We start from the raw sequence: 21,494 nt of genomic DNA, 5'->3' as shown, positions 1-21,494 counted from the left end.
TAGATCTTACTAGTTAATTGAAATTACCACTAGACAAGTTTGAAAGCCTGTTTTATGTATCACATTTTAAACCATTCACCAAATATTTGTGAATTCAGTTCTGGTTTTTAGAAAATAAGAGTTATTTAGCTATTTCTTACACTGATGAAAGAGATTTAGACACATGGATCACAACATTTTATAAGGTAAATTTTTCATTCATCCAATTTCTTAGATAATTTCAGCATGCACATAGATGAAGACAGGCAGTGTACACCTGTGTATGATAGTATGAGCAATCATTTACTTTATGCCCCGTAACCCAAATGGCAGATCATGTAAACAGCAGAAATTGCTGCAGCATGAAAGGCTAATATGACATTATTTTTATAATTTAAACAGAAATCATTGCCAGCCTGTATAATATGATTTTTGAACTACTTTTTTTTCATACAGAAACCGTAAATCAATTTTATTTCTTTTTCACTTTGAAAAAAAAAAAAAAAAGCTATTTCTGAAGAAGGGAAATGTCACAGACATGGAATACAGTTTTAAGTAAAAATGTATTGAAGAAATTTGTGAAGATTATATGATAAGTGTATATCACAGTTGTCATACTTTGCAGGGCCTTTAAACTTGACAGGTTTTGTTTGAACTTGTCTTGGCCTGGCTAAAGCTTTGTTTTAGTTGACTGATCTGCAACAGCTAATGGAAGGAGGAATTTTGAATTATTTTGTCATACTTCAGCTTATCTTTAATGAAGTATGTGGTATAACCAGAATTTTTATATAGATAGCACAAAGTAGTTGCCCCATGTAGAATTAAGTATTTATGACCCTAGGATAATGGTGTAGTACAGAGTAATACAGACATGGTATGGCAGCAGAGGCCTCACAAGTGGAGACAGAGGATGCCGTGTAGAGGATTGCTGGCATGAGTTGATAAGAAAAGGGACATGGGATGGATGACACTGGAGACCCAAGAGCTGTAAACAAATGATCTATAATCAGTTAGAGAAATGCAGATCTGAGAAATGGGCAAAAACAGTATTAGATGTACCAAAGACAGCAAAGAGCAAATATCAAGCATAGTGAGACATTCCATATTTTAAAATGTGGATGTAATGTGCAGATGAAGATCAGCAAAGAGCAAGGTCTAAAAGCAGGGTAGAAAACATTAAAAAAAATTAGCCTCAAGTGGACCTTAGAGCAGGACAAAGAGAATCAACATTACACTCCAGACACCTGAGACTAGTGACTTGCTGTAATGTGCTGCTCAGAATGACACCAGGAACCGTAGGACTCTGAAGGGCTGGGGAAAGCTGAGCACAACAGCAGAGAATGAGATAAATAAGTACGAACTGTGTGTAACCATTTTCACTGTTTCATTATTGAGACCTTTTCTGCAACAGCACTCCTTACTGCATTTTTTGCTTCTCCCTTTTTCCACAACCATGAGACCTGGACTAATTGTTTTTATTTTTAATTAGATTGTTCCAATTTCATTTATATTAACAATACATTCTTGATTTTACATATAAATTGTGTTTCCTTTTGTCCTCCAGATTCTGAATGTCACACTAGATTTTAATAGGTAACGTCCTATAGTGGGGTATTAAGTAAGGTGCTTAGAGCAGTGTGATTAGCACATGACAGGGTGTCCTGGCTAAAAAATTATGTATGCTTTAGTAATAGATGCATTGTTTATGATAGCTTATATTTAAGAATTTCCAGTAGCTACTCATCTGGGCAATATTTCAGAGCAGTGTGGACATGAACACAGCTTTAAACAATTCTTTCTTGGTGGTGTTGTACAATATGTTTGAAATATCTGTTTTTTTAAAAGGAACAATGTCATACTACAAAAAAGAAACCACATATTTAAAGGGTTAATTGAATGACTTTTTATAGAGGCTTTTGTAATGCAGTTGTAAATCACGTAGGTATACTGTGGAGACACAGAAAGATCTGTCACAGAGACGTGTGATTCTTAGGCAAACATTGTCTGAATATAGCTGGAGAATGTAACTGCATCCATAGTGTTTATTTTCCATATGTGTACAAATTCACCTATTTTATCTAATATCTAATCTTGTCTAGTGTCTTCAAGCTTTTTGTCTTGATGTTATTTTCAACTGTACTTCCCTTGCATATCAACTCACTCCCTACAGGAGTTCTTGTCTGTTATATCAATTGTCCTGGTTTCGGTTGGGATAGAGTTAATTTTCTTTTCAGTAACTGCTACAAAGCTGTGGGTTGGATTTAGAATGAGAATAATGTTGATTGATAATCCACTGACTGTTTTAAGTTTCTCAGGCCCTGCCAGTGAGAAAGCTGGAGGGGCACAAGAAATTGGGAGGGGATGCTGCCAAGACAGCTGACCTGAGCCAACCAAAGGGATATTCCATGCCATAGACTGTCTTGCTGAGTATATGGGGGCAGCTGGCCGGAGCTTGGAAAACTCTGCCTGGGGACTGGCTGGGCATCTGTCAGCAGGTTGTGAGCAACTGTACTGTGCATCACTTGTTCGTTGGTTGGTTGTTTTTGTTTTTTTTTTTTTTTCTTTTGGATTTTATTCCTCTCTCCTCTTCTCTCTTTTTCATTACACTTGTTTTCATTATTATTCTTATTATATTTCATTTTATTTCAATTATTAAATTTTTCCTATTTCAATCCATTAGTTTTTCCTTTTTCCCCAATTCTCCTTCCCATCCTACCAAGGGAGGGGGGGGAGTGAGCGAGCAGCTGTGCAGTTCTCAGTCACTGGCTGCGGTTAAAGCATGACATCAGTATACCGGACTATTGCTTTAGCTTTTACATGCATTACCTGGCCTGCTTCAACCTTGAAAATTAGAAGAGAATGCTTGTCTTAAATCCCACATATTGGGTTCTTTTGGACAAAGTTCAGGAAAACTTATAGTACTGTGTATCATAGGGACATCAAGCTTAAAAATGGAATAGGTGGGCAAAAGGCATATCCTTCATTTATCAAACATTGTTTTGTACTGAAAATATAATGGAAATGTTAATGAGAAAGAGAGAGAGAGAGAGAGAAAGAGAGAGAGAAAATAATTTACAGAACCAAAACTGATATATAGCAGCAGAAACTTCTTAATGTAGAGAGCTGGCTAGGCAAATAAGATATATGTGCAAACATTAATTAATGGACTATATGTCCTTAGTGAACACTTTCCGCAGAATAACTGAAAACAGTGCTGTCAATTATTTCTAGTTTAGATTGATGAGAAATTCAAGTGTTAAATACTCATTCAATACTACACATGAAAGAGAATCTAAAAAGCCTTTAATAGGCCTGATGACACATGATTTGTGAAGGGGGTTTTATTACCATCTCCTATTAATTACTTACAGCGGTTACAGTCTACAGCTTTGTTACAAAAATATGGACATCCTAAACCACATCCATTTTAGGTCTATTTTTTCCCATATCACCGAAACATTCTTTTTGATATTAGGTATAATGTGTTTAGCAAGAGTTTTCAAAAGTGGCAGAAATAGCACCACCTGAAGAATAAAAGGAATATACAGCATATTATATACTGTAATTATATATACATAAATTGCTTTAAGAAGTAATGGATGCATTCAGAAATTAGTTCATTGTCAAGTGACACATTTCTTCAGTTGCCTTCTATGAGCACCAATCTGTTGCTTTCTCACTCTCCACTTTTTACAAGCTTTATACTGAAATGGATTTCCCAGTGAGATTCATATCTATCTGAGTACTATTCATACTGTTATTCACTGTAAATATCTCCAGAAGCCCTATTAACTTTAATGCATTAGCTCTTCTTCTGTTTATTGCAACTTAATGAATGCATAACAATTTTAGTTTAAGACACCATTAGCAGGATAGATTTTTCCAAGCTCCTATAGCTCAGCAGATGTGCCATCATAAATTACCACAAAGCTACATGCTTTTTTATGATGGTCATAAGACAAAATTATTAGAAAACCATTTTTCTGTTCTCCTGCAGACTTAGCATTCAGAAAGGCTACAGGTTTAGTGAAAGCATCATGTCTATGTGGTACAATCAGCATATGTTCCACTAGTAACAAGGATTTAAGCAAAGATGAAGCTATAAAAATAGGTCCCATAGCATTCTTCTAGACAGGCCAAGACAAGAATCCAGAGGAAATACCATTGAATACCAGAAAGCTGTTCTTGTCTGATAATTGGAACTATTAATTTACATTCTATCCATAACAGGAGTTCTTTCCCTTCCCTAATATTTGGAACATCAATCAATAAAAATGAGCCATATCTCTGAGGGCTTGCTGAGCACCTACATGAGCAAAAGAATTCACATTTGTGTCATTCAATTCACATCTATAAAGATAAAGCAATGCAACAGAGATGGCTGAGTGGATTTCAGGGAAATTTTGGTGTATAAAATGTTTTCCAGATCTCTTCCATACTTGAAAGCAATGCTTGAACTCCTGGAGAGAAGTTTAAGTAGCTATAATATGCAGTGGGGTAATTCATGGAAATCCTACATACAAAGTGTTAGTATGACAAACAAATCAGCTTGCTGTGATCTAACTTTAGACTATGAAAAATACTAACCCAGCTGTAAAATCCAGATTATAAATCCTACAGACATCAAAATAAGTTAAAAGAAATACGGATATCCAAGAAAGATCATAACTTCCTAGTGGGAAAGGTATGGTGAGCACTGGATGACTATTTATGGCTTAACAACTTGTGCTATATTTGGAAGTACAAATATAAATTAAATGAAACAATAGTATTAGTTTTACATATTCATCAAAGTAAAAATAGCTCTCTGGAGCTGAAGCTCAGTTATACCCAAGGAAGGTTTCTGGAGCACAATGACCTGCTCAAGAAGTAAGATACCCTTACAGATTGGAGAGAAAAATGCAACATTTTCCACAACAAAGCTGAATTCTGTTAGTAAAACAATGAATCTTTAGTTTTTCGGAGTGTGCTGGTTCTTTCATCGACCTGTTTGAAACACATTGCAAGATAGAGCCAAATCTAAAGTCTTCAAGTTTTCAGATTTTTCAGTGCTTCCTTTTTCTTTATGTGGCCAGAAATAAATGTTTCTTAGGATTTCCCATTATAGCTCAATGTATCCACACAATGTTTGTGATCTGGAATTCTTGCCTTAGGCATCATTCTATTAGGAACTGTGCTATTTTATGAGTATATAAAACCTTGCAATATCTGAAATAAACTCAATTACTTAAAGTTTTTGGTAGATATCACTGTATCAAAATATCCTGAAGACTTTCATTTGTATCCCTTTTTTCAAAACTGATGGTGCAGAACTGAAACACACAAACGTCTTTGAAAATCCTGGCACACATCAGATTGATGTACTTCAGGTGACGGAGTAGACAGCTTGTCCACCATCGAACAGATGTTTCCTTTACATTACTGTTTCTTGCAACAAGCTGTGACTGATAGAACAGGCATGCAACTGTGAGGTGTCTCATATTTGCTTAAGATTATTATAGTTTTTCATAGGAAAAATATATACATTTCATAGACCCTTACGCCCTGCTCCAAGAACTAACTTCCATAAGTAAAGCAAAGTTTAGCTTCTGTCCTGTTAGCTGGATGAAGCTTTTCCAGATCAGGAATTCCTCCCTTCCATGGGACCATGAGCTAACAGTTCAATACTACATGCATTTCCTTAGAAATCACAGGGAGAGACACGAGGACATATCGTACCTTCTATTCTCAAACGGATATCAGAAATCCTATGGAAATCACAACATTCAATTCTGACTAAAAGTTCAGATAGGTGAGCAGTCATTTTAAGTCTCTTTGACTTGCATTTCAGACTGAACACAGCATGTTAGCAGCTGGAAACTCTCACATGTGACTCATATAAATGAGACACACATATTCCATGCTACATTTAGTGAGATATGCCAGGCTGCACAGAGTAAATTTCTAAACACCCTCTTTCAGGCAGGTAACTTTGCAATGTATGTCATCAGCTCTCCTTTGTACGGCACACAAAAATGGTAATGACATCATCACAGGTGTGAAAATCAAGGGTGAGGCATCTTGGAAGTAGTTTTTCTTAAATAACATTTTCTCAAGGGAACAGTACCTTCCAAACATGCCAAATGAGTTAAACTATACTCTACCTTGTAATAAAAGTAAAGCTAGGCATTACAATTCTATAATTTACTGGCCAAGGACTTTCTCTTCATTTATTTTATCTAGCTTTTTCTGTATTTTCATCTATCTATCTACCACAACAAAATCATTAGATTGGTGTGTACGTAACGTGAATTTTTCTGAGCCTTAGTGGTGATGTTGGGCAGGTCAAGATGACACAGGTTTTCCTGCTAGCCTCCAGTCTTGCCAACTGAGGCTATATTTATGCACTTTCATGTAAATGTTCACATTGTGTGGAAAGTGTGGAACCACAGTAATTACACAACCTAATCAACCTCTTTCTGGTAACTAAGGAAAGATTAGAGAAGTCTTTAATTCTATTTATTTACTTAATTGCATTGGATTTGAAAACATAATGGGATAATTTTTCAATTTAGTTCAGTATGTTTTATGCATAAGTAATAAGCATTAAATCAAATTATTTTTGTTTACATCTTACAAAAATATTCTGGGTGAACTAACAACATATTTGAATGTTTGAATATATCTTCTTCTGCAAGGAATTTCTGTCTTTAAGTAAGTTGTAACCTTTCTTTTAAACTGGAATTTCTAAAGTTACATGAGACTGCTGTATTGCTGCATTCCCATATTAAGCATAACGCAGACTTTTTGCTGTGTATATTCAAACTGTTTTATCTGCCTGAGTAACAGTTACACACATGTTAAATCATCAGTCCTGAATTCACATCCCCTAATTAAGTTAACATTAAAAAGTTCATTCCAGTTTTATAAATATTTTAGTTTTCCTGGTTTTAGTATTAGTGTATAGGTCAGTATGCAACCTTAGCTAGACATACATGCACTCTGGATGTGGAAAGATCACTAGCACAACTAGTGCAGAGTCACTGCTGAACCCATTGGAATGACCTTGAGCATTTGCAGAGAGTGCAGGTCTCCAAATGGTAAACTGACATCCTGTGCTTCCTGGCACCACACTATAACTGAAAAGATCAGAGGAGGAGCAACAAAGGGAAGAGGATGGGTATTACCTCAGCTAGCACTGAGCAGTAAGATGAGTGAGATTTCAGGTAAATATGCAATGGCCAGGCTCTTGTTTGGAAAAATAAAACAGTGTGGGAAAGGGCTAAGGGAGAAAATATCAGTAACTGTAATTCAGACAGATATAATACTTTTGTATGACGGAAAACACCACTTCTGAAGCTGATCAAATAATAATTAAAAAAAAAAACAAAACCAAAAAAAACCAATCTAGAGAGTGAGAGACTTAACTCTTTTCCTGTCAGTTCTTCTGTCACTTTTTTTTTTTGTTTTTGTTTTTGTTTTTAATTCAACAAATGCTGAAAATATAAGCTGTTATATAATCAGTTATGGTTTCGGGTTTGGGGGTTTTGGTGTTTTTATGTTTAATTTTGGGTTTGTGTTTGGTTTTTTTGTTTGTTTGTTTGGTTGGTTGGTTGGTTTTTTTAAGCAGGAATTATTACCATGAATAACAAGAGAAAGGTATGCAAAGATTAGAGTTCCTGGATTAATGTCTTCTTGGAAGAAATTAAGGATTACACAAATATTTTCTTTTCTACAAAGAGTGGGATTGGTATAGCAGAGCTGTTAAGGGAGATTTTATGGATCAGCGCTTGACTTGGACTCAAAATTTTTGGACGGGTTCTCAGGTGTTATTCATAATACTATTACAGACATAATGCTAGATTTAGCATGTCTTCTGTCATTACTCTTGGTTTCCTTTGTAGACAATAGAGACAGGTCCACAACCTTGTGTTGGCATCCTACTTCTGAGTAGTATTTTCTCTGAAGTCTCCTTTAGGAATGTAAATATATTAACTATAAAATTGCACCAGAATTCACTGTCCCTTTATACTAAATTTCTGTATCCTGCACAAATGAAGCACAAGACTATGGCTGCATGTAAGAGAACATCGGAGTTTGCAAATTAAGTCCCCAAGATAACTCCATTTCCCGAAGAAGCCTCTGTTATTGTATATTCGTTTCTTTAAAGGTATTTATGATTGCTGTCCAACTTGATGGTGACCTAGCAAACTGGACATGACTGCTTCCCTGCAGGGAAGGTGTTCTGCTGAAAAAGGCAGAATAACAGCAGAAATGCAGAAGCGACTAAAGAACAAGATGCTTACAATCAAATGCTACACTGGGGCCCAAAGTAGCCTGACATAAGCCTTGACTAATGATTTAATTCAGCCCTTCAGCAAGCAGGTGTATCTGTTCTATCATCTAGAGGACACGCAAATCGCAAGCACATGCAAACAAGGAGCTGATGTTACAAGATAACAGTAATGTGCACCTGTGCTTTAGAAGGCAAATCAAGGCCTTAGAATGGCAGGCCACAAATTATTTGAATCCAGAAATCAGGAGGCTTCCTGTATATAACACAATAGTTCAGCACTTATATTTTGATATCTTACCAAAGTTTTAGATCTAACTACAAACAAAAATCCCCACATTAAGGTTTATATACAATCCCAGATATTCATACTGTATGACTGGTTTATGCACAATTGTCAAGATAATTTTTCTGGAGCAGACAAAATGGGGTCATGTCAACAGACAGTAGCTGATTACTTGCTTTCTCTTTCTTTTAGTTAGCATTTCAGATTTGGAAATGTCTAACATACTTACAGCAAAGTAAATTACTAATAGTACTTCATGTTTTCATCCTTTCACTCTAAGATTAATTTCTTTGCAGCCACTTTACAGAACTTTAATTTGCCTTTCTTTATATAAGAATGTATTCACATATAAAGAGGAATGAGGGACTGAGACTAGGAAATTGCTTTCATTTTTCTACTACTACTAAATAACCTTTCTTCTCAATATCAGGCTAAAAGGTCAAGGGTCAATATATAATTTAGGATTCTGTTTCTATAATCGTTTACATGAGTAACTCTTGACTTCAGGCAAGATGGCCTTGTGATTTTATGCTTTTTTAATGTGACAAAAATCTGAGGAATTTGGCCTATGCTTAAAAGCAGTCATTAAAAAATGCACAGTGCAGATCTCTCTTGTTCTCTCCTTTCCTTGTTCGCTGCAAATTCTTGCAAATGTCTTGGGGCAGTTACCATAGCTTTGACAAAGCTCTCTGAGATAGTGCTTTTCAAAGTGGCTCTGTTTGGGTCTATCAGGAGTCCAAAAAAAAGGGATTAGAGAACGAGTTTGGTCATTCTGGATTATCCACACTGCTTAACTGCCCACACTTCCAAAGCTCTGGGCACACAACTCTTAACTTCATACCTTACCTCTGTTTTGGGCAACCCACCTCTCAACAAATCTGTTTGTGAATAAGCTAGCCCTAACCATTTTTCCCTTTGGCCAAATGACCATTTGCTGACATTTATTCTCCCAGTCTGGAATTCATCTGTAATATACTTTTATTTAACATTATAGACATAGCTTTTCAACCCACTTCTCTAGAATAGGATCTGCAGCTTATTAAGTCTCAGATTTTTCTTTGTCTCGGTAAGTCGCATTAGATATCACAGAAAAGCCATAATCTGTCTCTCCTTTAGTCCTTTCACAGGCATAAGACCTACAAGGTTTCCACAGTTTCAGTGCTATGGGCACACAAGTTTCAAGTTCATTCATGTAAAATGTACATTTAGCTTTGTACAATACAGAAGACAATTTATTCCTTCTTTACCCAAAGATGGGAATTCAAAGAAAATAATAAAACCATCTGCATATATCTGTATTTTCCCCTCAATTTCTTATAGTTGTGTGAATCTAGGGGCGTGTTGGTCAGACCATTCCTTGGAACTTCAGGGTATTCTGTTGCACATGCTTTTTCTTTCAAATCAAGGTATATTCATCTCACTCCTGCAATCAACATTGGTTTTTTTCTTAAGTGTCACTTCTGTTAAGATGAAACTTTCTTTAGCATTGTGCTCTGATCCATTGCTTTTCTTTGTTATTTTTTATTCATCTGAGTGACTGCTGGTGAAATTTTATTTGTGTGTGTGTGTGTGTGTGTGTGGTTTACAGAAGCAAAACTGAGAACCTACAACTTGAAAACCATGCTTTTCGTTAGGGTTTTTCCTTCCCAGCCCTGTCTTTTTTCACCCAGAAAGTTTTTCCCAGTTCATGTTGCCTTCTTAGCTTAACTGTTGTTTGGCCACAGTCCAGCCTGTCAGGTTAATGGCTGATACTGTTTGTTTTGCAGCTTCATCTAGACAAGCAGATTGATTTCTGTTAGAGAATTTGTCAGTTTGTGATGGACTTAACACTCCTTGAGGCATTCAGTAACATAGTGATTTTAGGAGTTAACTAGCATTCTTCAGTGATACGCAGACAGATGCCCCACATTGTTCCAGCAGCTCTATGAAAATATAAATTTCCCTGATTGTAGGAATGAGATGTGAAGCATTTGCTACTGTATCATACATTCCTGTTACTTGAACGTCTGTCTTAATATAGCATGCATTTTAAGTTCACAAATTCCCCTTTACAAAGTCTTCCTTTATTTCCTCCTTATGGTTAACAAGAAACATTCTCTGACAATACTGCAAATACATACTGAAGAAATATTTAAAGAATGTCAAACTAATACTAACTGCCCTACAAAATGCTCATTTATTATACCTAATATACAGAAAGTTACTACTTCCAAGAAGAGCAAAAAGGGAAGATGAAAAGTACAAAAAGAGACTGCACACTGACATTTTAATGGATACAGTCATGCAGCAATCTGAACTGCAGCAGCAAAGTGTTGTTTGTTGGGCACATGTATGCCATTGGCCTTTAGGAAAGAAACATGTCTTTTGATCTCTTTCTAGCTCTCTGTCTGACTTTGTGTGACCTTTGGCAAGTCACAGTAGTTGGGTGTGCAGCATCCATAAAAATTAGTAAACTATCGCCTTACTTGTTCTCTTGAGGTTTGTGAGGCTTAATTAGTGAATTTTATAAATCTTTTCTAGACTCACAAATGCAAAGTGCTATAAGGACAAAGTTTTATTGTCACTATTCCTTTGGGAAATGAGCTTCTAAGAGCTGTGTGAGATAATTAGTTACATTTTGCAGGCTGTGCTGCAGCTAAAACCACCATTAAAGTAATCTCTCATATAATATGAACAATACTTGCTCTCACAAGTTTGTCAAAATCAGATGTGGGTTCTGGATTTCGAACTTGGCCTTTCCCTGCCCTGCCAAAATTTGAAATCTGTTAGGATGTTAGTATTTTTTCCATTTGCTTTTGCTTTTAAATGGTGATAGATTTTTGCCTCATTTCTAGAAAACTGCTCATATTGAATGTTTAGGAAATACGATTTCCCTAGTTCTTTGCAGTTGTTCACAACTGTAGCCATAGAAACTATAATCATCCTTCTCAAAATACTTTGAACAGCCACAAATATTTTTCCTAAGACATCTTGTAACTTAAATAAAACAATTGGCTGTGAGTTTTCTTGTACAGGCTGTGACTGATGGCATTAAGCCTACCTCAAACTGCCTCTCAGCTGGCCATTTGCAAATGGACTGATTCTTTTCTTGGACAGCCAGTGTCACCATTCTTCATTATTTGGAGGAAGAAGACATTAACCTCTGAGAGTCAGCCTTTGTTTAGTGGAATTAACAGTAGCCTGACTCCCTTTGTGGCATTAATAAAGTCATTAAGACACTTCTGAAATGTTTATCTTATGGGCCAGATTTTGTAAAGTAGATGCATGAAGGAAACATACACCTCTCTCATGTTTTTATTCTCCTGATGTCTCTATCTCTTTTTATTAAACTCTTGAATTTTCTTTGTTAATGTCTATCTAAGTTGCATGACAATTTCAATTTTTTAGATGGATCCACTTAATCAGAGAAAACCATCAGGTTATAGACACCTATTTTGTTCTTTAACTGTTTTTTTTAAAAATTATGACCAACATATTTCAAAACTTGCTTGTCAATCTGGATTCTACTGTGTTTCTTTCTGAGTGGTTGGCCAGGTAGTTTAAAACTTTCACTGCATCTAAGATCTGTGCTTTGGGGAAATCCATTAATTGCTCACAAAAAAATCCTTATCTGTAGAGGAATGAAGGCAGTGGGTTGATTAGCATTGATAACATGCAGCTGTGGCCTTGCCTGGAAGGCAGTGGGTTGATTGACACGGATGATGTGCAGCTGTAGCTCATTCCTGCCAAGTAGTTAAGTAGCACTGAGCATTGTAGGAGATGGGTCTGGATGGAGGTGGAGCAGTGTGGTCTGACCTCTGAAGGAAGGAGAAGCAGCATGGATGGTAGAACCTGACTGAAGGTAAAGCCTTGTTGCAGCCTGATAGCTTGCTTGTGCTGCAACACTTATCCATGTGAACATTCTCATTTAGCAGTGACCTCAGTCTCAGTACCTATGTTCTTCTCCTGTTTTATTGCCATGCACAGACTTTCAGCAGGTACAATTTCTCAGGGAGCACTAAGAAAGTGCTTACATCAGTCATAAACTGTGCCATGACTCCTTTTTTCACTAGCCAATCCTTCCTTGGTATGGAGTGCTATTGATGTTGCTGTTCCAGTCATGTAAATTCACCAAATTTCTGTATCACCAACAAAGTCATATAAGCAATCATAATATAAGATGCTGCTGTTTACAGTTCTTGCATTAATAAATATTCATGTAAGATATTAATCAATTTGATTTACTACTTTTTTCCTTCTCCCTCTTATGATAGGTGTAATCCTCTCACCTCTGGTTCACATACTTTTTGCCAGGTCAATTAAAATAATGTTATCACCTAATTTAAAGTTCTCAGCAAGTCAGTATGGAATGACTGTGTGTTTTTACTCTGCTTCATGAAGCAGCTATCATCTGGCAAGCTTGCAGAACTTCATCCTGTGGTGTAGGAGGCCAGAACTTGGAAATACCACCAACAGAGCTAGGCCCTAACCTCCAGGATACCCCTGTCCCTTCTGGAGCCTTGACCTTCCAACAAGCAAATGCTATGTAAGACAATAATGCTCTCTATGCCTTGAGGATCCAACTCTAGCAGTATCTGTTATACCTCTGTAAAAGTGACTCATGGAGTTATGGTCTGTGTGAAAGACAGGCCAAAACATATCTCCAGTGACAGCTTGAATGTCTGTCTCCCTCTGCCTGCTGTGCCTTACAGGCTAGCAACCAGAGCAACCTGACGTTCCTGGAGTTCACTACTATTGCTTGTCAAAAGATCTGGGCACCCTGAGGAGACTGGCCGTGAGATAGAGTTTATATCTAGGGCCTTATTGATTTGGGAAAGCATGCCACGGACATCCAGAAGTATATCCTGACAAACTACGACAGCAAGAAATCCCTCTCACGTTCTTTTGGTAGTCCAAATATCTTGACATATCTTGAAAATTTTATGAAATCTTTAACATCCCTAAGAAAGTTCATAAAAAAGAAGGGCAAATGCAAGACCATTGAAATGATCCTAGTATGGTAAACCTGCAAACAAGTGAGACGGTGGTGGCATGAAGCATTTCAGCAGTTCTGATAATTGAAGAGTTTGCTTTCCTCCTGACATTTGCAGAGCATAACACAGGAAACATCCAGGTTCTGCAAGAGGGCTCAGTCTTCTCTGTAGTCCATTCAACATTTACCTGCAGTCACATAGTGAATATTCAGGAGGTGTCCTCTCGAGAAAAGCAATATATAAAAGGGAACATTCATACTCATTATATGTAATCACAGTACCAGTATTATATAGATAGGATGTGGAAATTAATTTTGACTTGTAGAGAACATCCATTACAGAGATTCATGTATTACAACATGGTCTTTCTAAAAAATAAATATGCTTCGTATTTTATAAAAATAATAATAATAAATGGCCATTTGTGCAGTGGGTGAAAACAGTATTCTAATCAGTCAGGGAAACCAAAGTATCACATGTGTTGTGCTTCATTCTTGCACTCTTACTAGATCATTCCCAGCAAGTAACCCTACAGTGAGTCATATCTTATAGATTATATAAAATCTTTTCTTTCTTCCACTAACATGGTATTTTGAATATTAAAGGTTTGAAAATCTTTCTCCTGATGCTAGCAAAAAGCTTACCAAACATTACAATCAAAAGTCTCTTTGAAGATAGAACAAAAATAATGAACTATGTAATCTAATTTATGCACAGAGTTTATATCTTTCAGAGTAGAATAGTGTTTATTGAATCTAGCTGTTTTACTTATGTAACCACCGGAAAAATGGTCTCAAACCACTGTACAGAACAAAGGGATATTATAGAGAGACATACTGTGGACCTATGCAAAAAAGCATGTTCCTATCTTTTTGTGTTTCTCTTCTACTAAATATTCATTCATGCATCTCATCCTGGTGAGAGAAAACAAGACTGAAGCAATTTGAAGTATGCTCATCCATCTCCAGCATAATCTTTTTTCCTTGTTCTCTGCAAGCAAACACTATTAAATTCTACCTGCACAAGGATCCACAGTGAAACAACTTAAGATATAGATGTAACACAGCGTTCACCTGTGTTTGGAAATGCCTCAGTCAAAAAGCGGCAACATAGTTTGTACAGTTTGTGCTGATAGATGTTACTGGCATCCTGAAGAGTGGCATTTTGATAAGGTGAACTAGACAGCTCTTTATGTGGATAACCTTCTAAATGGGAAGCAACGTAATACATTCTTTCTCTCCCCATTTGCTTTATAATTGTCATCAGCTCCTGACAATTTCAGTTTACCCTTCAGTATTGTACAACAAAAGTTAATTCTATACTTTTCTAGTTTGTTGTTTGGTTGGGGTTTTTTACCCAAAATCTGAGGGGTGGGGTGGGGTGGCACAACATTTGTATGAAACGATACTCCAAAGCAGTAAGTCTAAAAGGTTGGTAAATTTTATTACTTTCTTCTTCTCCTTCATCATGATCTTTCTCTTAACTTGATAATATTAAATGTCAGCAGCAGGTGCTACTTGAATGAGTGTTGGACAGTTTAAGTAATGCTTTACAACTTAGTCATGGCTTTTGAAAATATTGCTGAATACTGTTTGCCTGTCTAAACTAATGAATGTTATGGTTATTTGCCATCATCATCAATACAGCTGATTTTATGAATTAATGAAGACAGTTCATAGGTTTCCAGTTACTTCTGGGGGAAAACTCTAATCAAAATAGTATTGAAAATATTGTGGCAAGCCTGCTACCCTGCTACACAGCACCTCTGTCAGAGTCGCCCTCATTGTTGTAACTGATGGGCAACATTTATTTCTAAAGAATTCTTAATGTACTTAAAAGCTTGTAGCTGTAAGAGACTCTATGTTGGCTCCATGCACCTGTTACTGGCAGTCATTGATAGTCATCATGACCTTCCTTGGTTAAGTTTTCGTTTTAGTTGTTAACTAAAACCATCAAGAAAGTAGACCTGAAATGTCACACAGCAACTTACTAGTTTGTAAAAACACTCCTGGGGAGGTCAACCAAATGCAATTTTTATTTATTTATTTATTTATCTATTAATTTTTTTTCTTTAAGTTGAAACAGTCATGGCTACATGTTACATGCAATGTATGTAGACAAAGCAGACAGGGTTTCAATTCTCTCATCCATCTTATTCAGAGAAAGATTGTTATCAAAAGTATTTCAACTTCAGGGAAGCATCACAGCTGCTATACTTCAGGACAAATAACTTAGTGTTGATATATCACAGTTTCTCCTGATGAAGGTTTTACATTTTGGCTAAACCAGATTACACTGGGGCATGAGGTGGAGATATTCCAGAAGGAATGCTATTAAGTAGACTACTTGCCAAGTTTTGCGAAACTTGGAATCAAACATATTGAATTTGTCTCCTACAGATAATTTTGATGATTTAACAGTCTTTCACTTACTATTTTGTTATTCTCTGGCTGGTACATTTTAAACTTAATATTCATTCTGATTTGTATTTTTCATTGCAAAACTCTGTAATTGTTTATGAACTGAAATTGTCGTTTCCGCTCCCAATAAACCTGGTTGCTAAGAAGGAAGCCTTAATCTCTTTGAAACAGTGACTTCTGTGCTATCAAGCATGATAGAATAATAAAATATAATGGTAATCATTTATTTTGATTATGTGGCACTAAAGATTTTCAAGAAATTTCTGTACAAACTGCAAGGAAACTAGCTTTTAAGCTGATGCTCTGGCTTTTTATGAACAGAATGGAGATACTTGTCTAAAACAAGGAGCTACAAAAACCAGCTACAGAGCGCAAAACCTTTTAACATCAGAAATTCTGGGTGAAGGAATGGGCCCTTATTCATAGCTCAAGAGATTCACGGGTTCATTGGGTTACAGGTGCCTGGCTGGGGGTGGGGGTGGAGCTGCCCGCTGTAGAGCAGTGCTGAACCAGTGCTTGGGACATAAGAAAATAAGCAAGAAATAGATTCCAGCTTTTATTAATTAGGAAAGATTCAAACTGCTTTTTGTACTTTGGGAGCACAAGAACTTGTCTGTCACCCCTGACAGGGCTGCCCTAAACACTATGGCACAAGCATTCAGATCAAAGCTATCTCAATCTCTGCTGCTAAAGATGCTCCAACTGCCATAGGGTATTCCATTAATGCAGGAAGGACAGGGAAAGACCTCCTTGCTTAGTCACTGAGGATCACTCTGGGGAGGGAGCAGACATGGGAAAGTTCAGTTCTGCTCTATCTTCTACCACTTTTAATTACTACAGCTTTAATTTTCCTGCTTCTTGTCACGCTGGCGTTGTATCTGGGAGACAAGTCCTGAACTCTTCTAGCTCAGGCTCCACAGGTAAGGAAATAATACCTCACTGGGGAGTGCTTATGGGGCTGTGCTGTGAGCAAGTTACGTTGCCGCTTTGTTTTGCAGTGTGGATTGTTAAGTGCACATCTACTGGCACAAACTTAGGCACCAGGGGAATGTATAGTAGAACGTGTATTCAGAAGTTTAAGCAAAGACTGACCTGGGATTTTGGGATTTATAGTTTTTATATTGGGTACCTACAAACTATTATGAAATTAACCTTGAAGTACTTCAAATTCCTTTCTCCATTTAAAAAAAACCCACAAATTATAATTGTGTGAAGGTATGCACTGTACATGCTGGAATAAACAAAACAAAGCAAAACAACTGCTTTTTGCTGCAAAAATGACAGCTCCTTGCAATGTATTCCTCAGATCAAAAATCAATTAAAAAAAAAAAAAAAGAAATGGACTCGGCAAAAGAATTAATTGTGCAAGTGACTTGGAGTTGCTCTGCAAACTGTTCTCCTGCTGGTTTTAACCCTTTAAGATATCAGATGACTACTACATAAGGGAGGAGGTGCAGTTTTATGATTTGGGTTTTTATGATGTTTTAGCACAATTTCTTAGCACAGCTTTCAAGGTGGATCTCAACATAAAGTATTCCAGGTTCATTCTGATTACTATGATAAAAGGTGCATTTTATTAAAAGATGGATTAAAGAATATAGGGTACTTTTAGGACTTGTTTTAAATATTAACAAAAGAAAATCGTATTTGATCCCTCAGACATGACTTCATATTCCTTACTGGTATACATGAAATTTAAATTTTGCATGTATTTTATCTAGTTTTTTCTTCACTCTTTTTTTTTTTTTTTTCCCCCATGAAGTACTTTAAATGCTTTTGTTCTTCAGTTTACTAAATGATAGCTGCATTCCAAAGAGATTTAGGAAAGTGATCAAACCAATATATCATAATACAATTTTCTAAGACTGAAAGATTCAAATAGGCTGCTGACTAAGACTGCCAGAAGACAATGAATGTTCAAGATTACTCAGAATGTTAATGTGAATTTTGCCTTCTGTCCCCTTAGCATTAATTAAAATTAGAACAGACTGTTTCATCCTCTTTATCATTACAGCTTAAACAGCTTCTGACTGACATCTCAGCTGACTTATTTTCCTTCTTAACTTTTACACATATGCCAGCCTGGGCAAAAATCTAGCTGGTAATTTTTCTTCAAATTATTTGTGAGTCTAAACAGTGTTGATGGATTGAAGGAACTGAGAATTCCCTCTACTTCCAAGAACAACTTTTTTCTTCATTCATTCCTTAGACCTTTGTGAAGATTAGAGTAGATATATATATCACCTAAATGGTTATAGAAGTAAGGGCAATCAAGGATAAATATAAAAATATTAGTTTTGATGTTAAAAATGATATTTAAAAATTATAATACCATTAGCTAGCATTAAGTGCTCTCTATTACATCAAGATATATTTAGAAGTATATAAACATTATATTCCATAATGTATTTCCTTTTCATAATCTGCTTCTCAGCAGAACAGTGTCATTTACCTGTTACCACTTCTGTGATGGAATTCAGCCAATATATAACATGCTAGAAGGATTCCATAGATTACATACACTGTTTCATTCCAAATTAATGACAAATTAATACAGCTGAGAGGAAGGTTACCCATCAGACCTTTGATTCTGAGGACTGTTCTGGAACAGACCCAGTGCACATTGTGGATTCCAATTCCACAATGTGATACGCTATGAAAACATGTAATCGCATTCCAAATATTGTGCTGGTATATTCTTTTTCTTTGAGATACCAGGCCAAGAGTTATAAGAACATGTTTTTAGTCCTTACTTTTGTGTCTTCTTTCTCATATCATCTCCAAATGCCAGGACAACTCTTAAAGCAAACCCAGTAAATTGCCTGTTCTTTGATACAGATTTATAACAAAAAACAAGGCCTTAATACCTTTGGAAACACAGTAAAAGCTGTACTTAGGACAAGCCTATTAAAAGGCTTACAAACGATTCCTTTCACATTGGCCACTAGAAAATAAAAAGTCATTTGCTGGTTAGATGGGTTGGGAGCAAAGCAGTGGTCACAATGTGAATTAATAGATGCTGAGGTATACAGGTCCTGAAAACCTCATTTATGTCACAAGAATGACATGGTAAGATCTTCTTAGATCTTTCTCTTCTGTGTTGTGCTGTGGGATGATTAATGGATTAGGTATTTTTGTGTGTTTGTGTTCTCCCTTGTCTGGGACTCCCAGCATAGACAAATGTCCCCCTGCTTCAGTATCACCACAATATTTAATCATTTTCTAAAAGTAGAAACAAGTAGAAAGGGGTGGGGGGTGTTAATTTAAATTCTTCATCCTTTCTTGAGGATATTTTTCACTTTTCACATTCTCTAGTAAAACAAAAGTTCCTTCTGTAAAATAAAACAAAACACAAAACAAAGAGAAAAATTGTTTTGGGTTTTCATTTGAGATTTTTTTTCATCGGTACCTTTTCTACTTCTAAAGTACGAGTACTTCTTCTTCTCAGTACAAGTGACTGCAGTTAAGCAAAATCTTCAAGGCCCTAGGTAACAGCTTGAGAGAAACAGCAAAACTGGCATTTGCAGAAGTTAGGCACATACTGCTTCAATTAGCAGTGAGACGCTTACTCTTATCAGGGATATTGTCATTTGTAGAGCTTCCCTGCCTCCTCATCTGTTTTCACAGCTACGCTGAATGCATTTGAAGCTGAAAAATTATCAAAATCTAAACAGCTGTCAGTTTGCAGAGACTCCAGCCACTGCATATGTGCTACCACTCTGCCAAGGCCATGCCTAAATACCAGTTATAACAAGGAGGACATGCATATTGTGTTCTATTAGTTTCTACTAATTTTCCCAATTATTGTGGCTAGCACTATTGATTCTTCCATCAAAATGAACAAATTGGACAGGACAAAGCACTGGAAAAATCTGTCTAATTATAAACACACTCTAAAAAACACCTCCATCAGGAATAATCATGCCCTTATCATCATTGCTAGATATTCAAAATCCCAGCCGAGGGAAAAAAAAAAAAAGTCTTTTCCCTACAATTACTGCCTTATTGTCTACTTGCTCACACCAATTTTAAGCTCTATGAAGCCTGGAATATTATTTTGTCTCCTATCAGAACCTGAGTTTGAAATTGGCAGTCTCCGTATGTACAAATCCCTCCCGGAAATTTTCAGTAAGAACAGCTAGGGCCCAAAATCACAGGAAAAAATCCAGAAAATACATAGACTGTGGTACCTAGTATGCCTAAGAGTTATCTTCTCAGTCATTTATTTTTGAAATGTATCATTCCTAGTCCATAAGATGCTTCTGTAAAAAACCACTCCCCTGCATACCTACCTCTAGCATTGCAGCTTACAGCTCAGGCGTGGCAGCTGCATCTAATGTTTCCCATTACCCTTCCTTGATCATATTTGCCTTTTTTCCCCATTTTTTTCTAGAAATTCTGATCATCTGCCAATGTCTTCCAAACTGATAGCATTTTAATAATAGCTTGATGTTTGGAACTGAATGCAACAGAAATGAGGGTTGTGCAGCCAAAAGGAAGGAACAGATCTAGAGAGAGAACCAACATAGAAGGGTGTACATCTGTTTTATTGAAGGGGGAAAAAAAACCCCACCAAAACGCTCAGGAAAAGAAAATGGTGAAAAATTAATTTGAAAATCATGTAGACCTTAGGTCTGTCTGTATTACATAATGATTCTTGATTTTTGAAGTGAAAAGCCATAGCAATAATGATATGGATGAGAATTAAAACAATTCAACAATAAAAAGGGAAATTGGGCATCTAGAGTAAGTAGGACAGTTGCAGAGATATATTTTGCTGGCTTTTACATGTATTATAATGCACTGAAAAGATTAAACTCATGATAGCTTTTATTTCTTAAGGCAACAGATAAAAACATAGAGACTTCCTTTCAAGTATTTTACTGCATGTGTAAATCTATGTTACCAGTAATTTTAATTACATGTAATTCCTCCCTCTGTCTACACTGCTTTCAGGGCTGAGGCTAAGGAAAGAATTATTGTCACTTTTCATACAAATATAGATAATATCACTAGTTTCCTGAAACAAACAAACAAAATGGCCTGTGTGTATTTACTTTCTGCCTAAATCCCTCCAAAGCAGTTTCAAGTAGTGATATACAGTGCTGTACTGTTGCGATTGCCATTTGTCCATACTCATCTTTACATGCATACTACAGGATTTTAGCCTACCTTCTCGTAGGAGGCTGTTAGCAATTGATGCCTGTGGAAGTTGCTGCCTGGAGAACGAGAGGCCTGACCACGCAGGATTTGACTTCGTATCCTTTTTACAATTTTTTTGTCAAAAAACAGATTTCCAATCTATTTAGCCAGTAAGTTTAAATGAGCTTGTGAAATGAGCTAAAACTAGGATAGTAAGTAGAATTCCACTCTTCTTGTAATATAGTTTTATTAATTTTGTGTAAGGTGCTGTAATCCAAAGATAGAGCATTAGATATACTTAGATAGCTTCTAAAATTCAATGTACGTGTGAATAGCCACTGCATTTCAGCAGTGAATTAAGTTACCTCTGGGTACTTTTCCTACAGGCATGCTGAGTCTTTCAGCACATTTCAGGACCCTCC

General features: G+C 36.3%; 1 protein-coding gene across 4 annotated transcripts in view; it reads right to left on the bottom strand.

Annotated features, from left to right (window-relative positions):
- The window catches only part of CNTN5 (contactin 5), a 678,174-nt gene that overhangs the window by 310,267 nt on the left and 346,413 nt on the right, over nucleotides 1-21,494 (bottom strand). The gene's annotated exons all lie outside the window — the stretch shown is intronic.

The sequence above is a fragment of the Falco biarmicus genome, chromosome 2 (assembly GCF_023638135.1).
Source record: "Falco biarmicus isolate bFalBia1 chromosome 2, bFalBia1.pri, whole genome shotgun sequence".
Lineage (NCBI taxonomy): Eukaryota > Metazoa > Chordata > Aves > Falconiformes > Falconidae > Falco > Falco biarmicus.
Note: the sequence above shows the minus strand (reverse complement) of the source record. Positions and strands in the feature narration are given on the sequence as shown.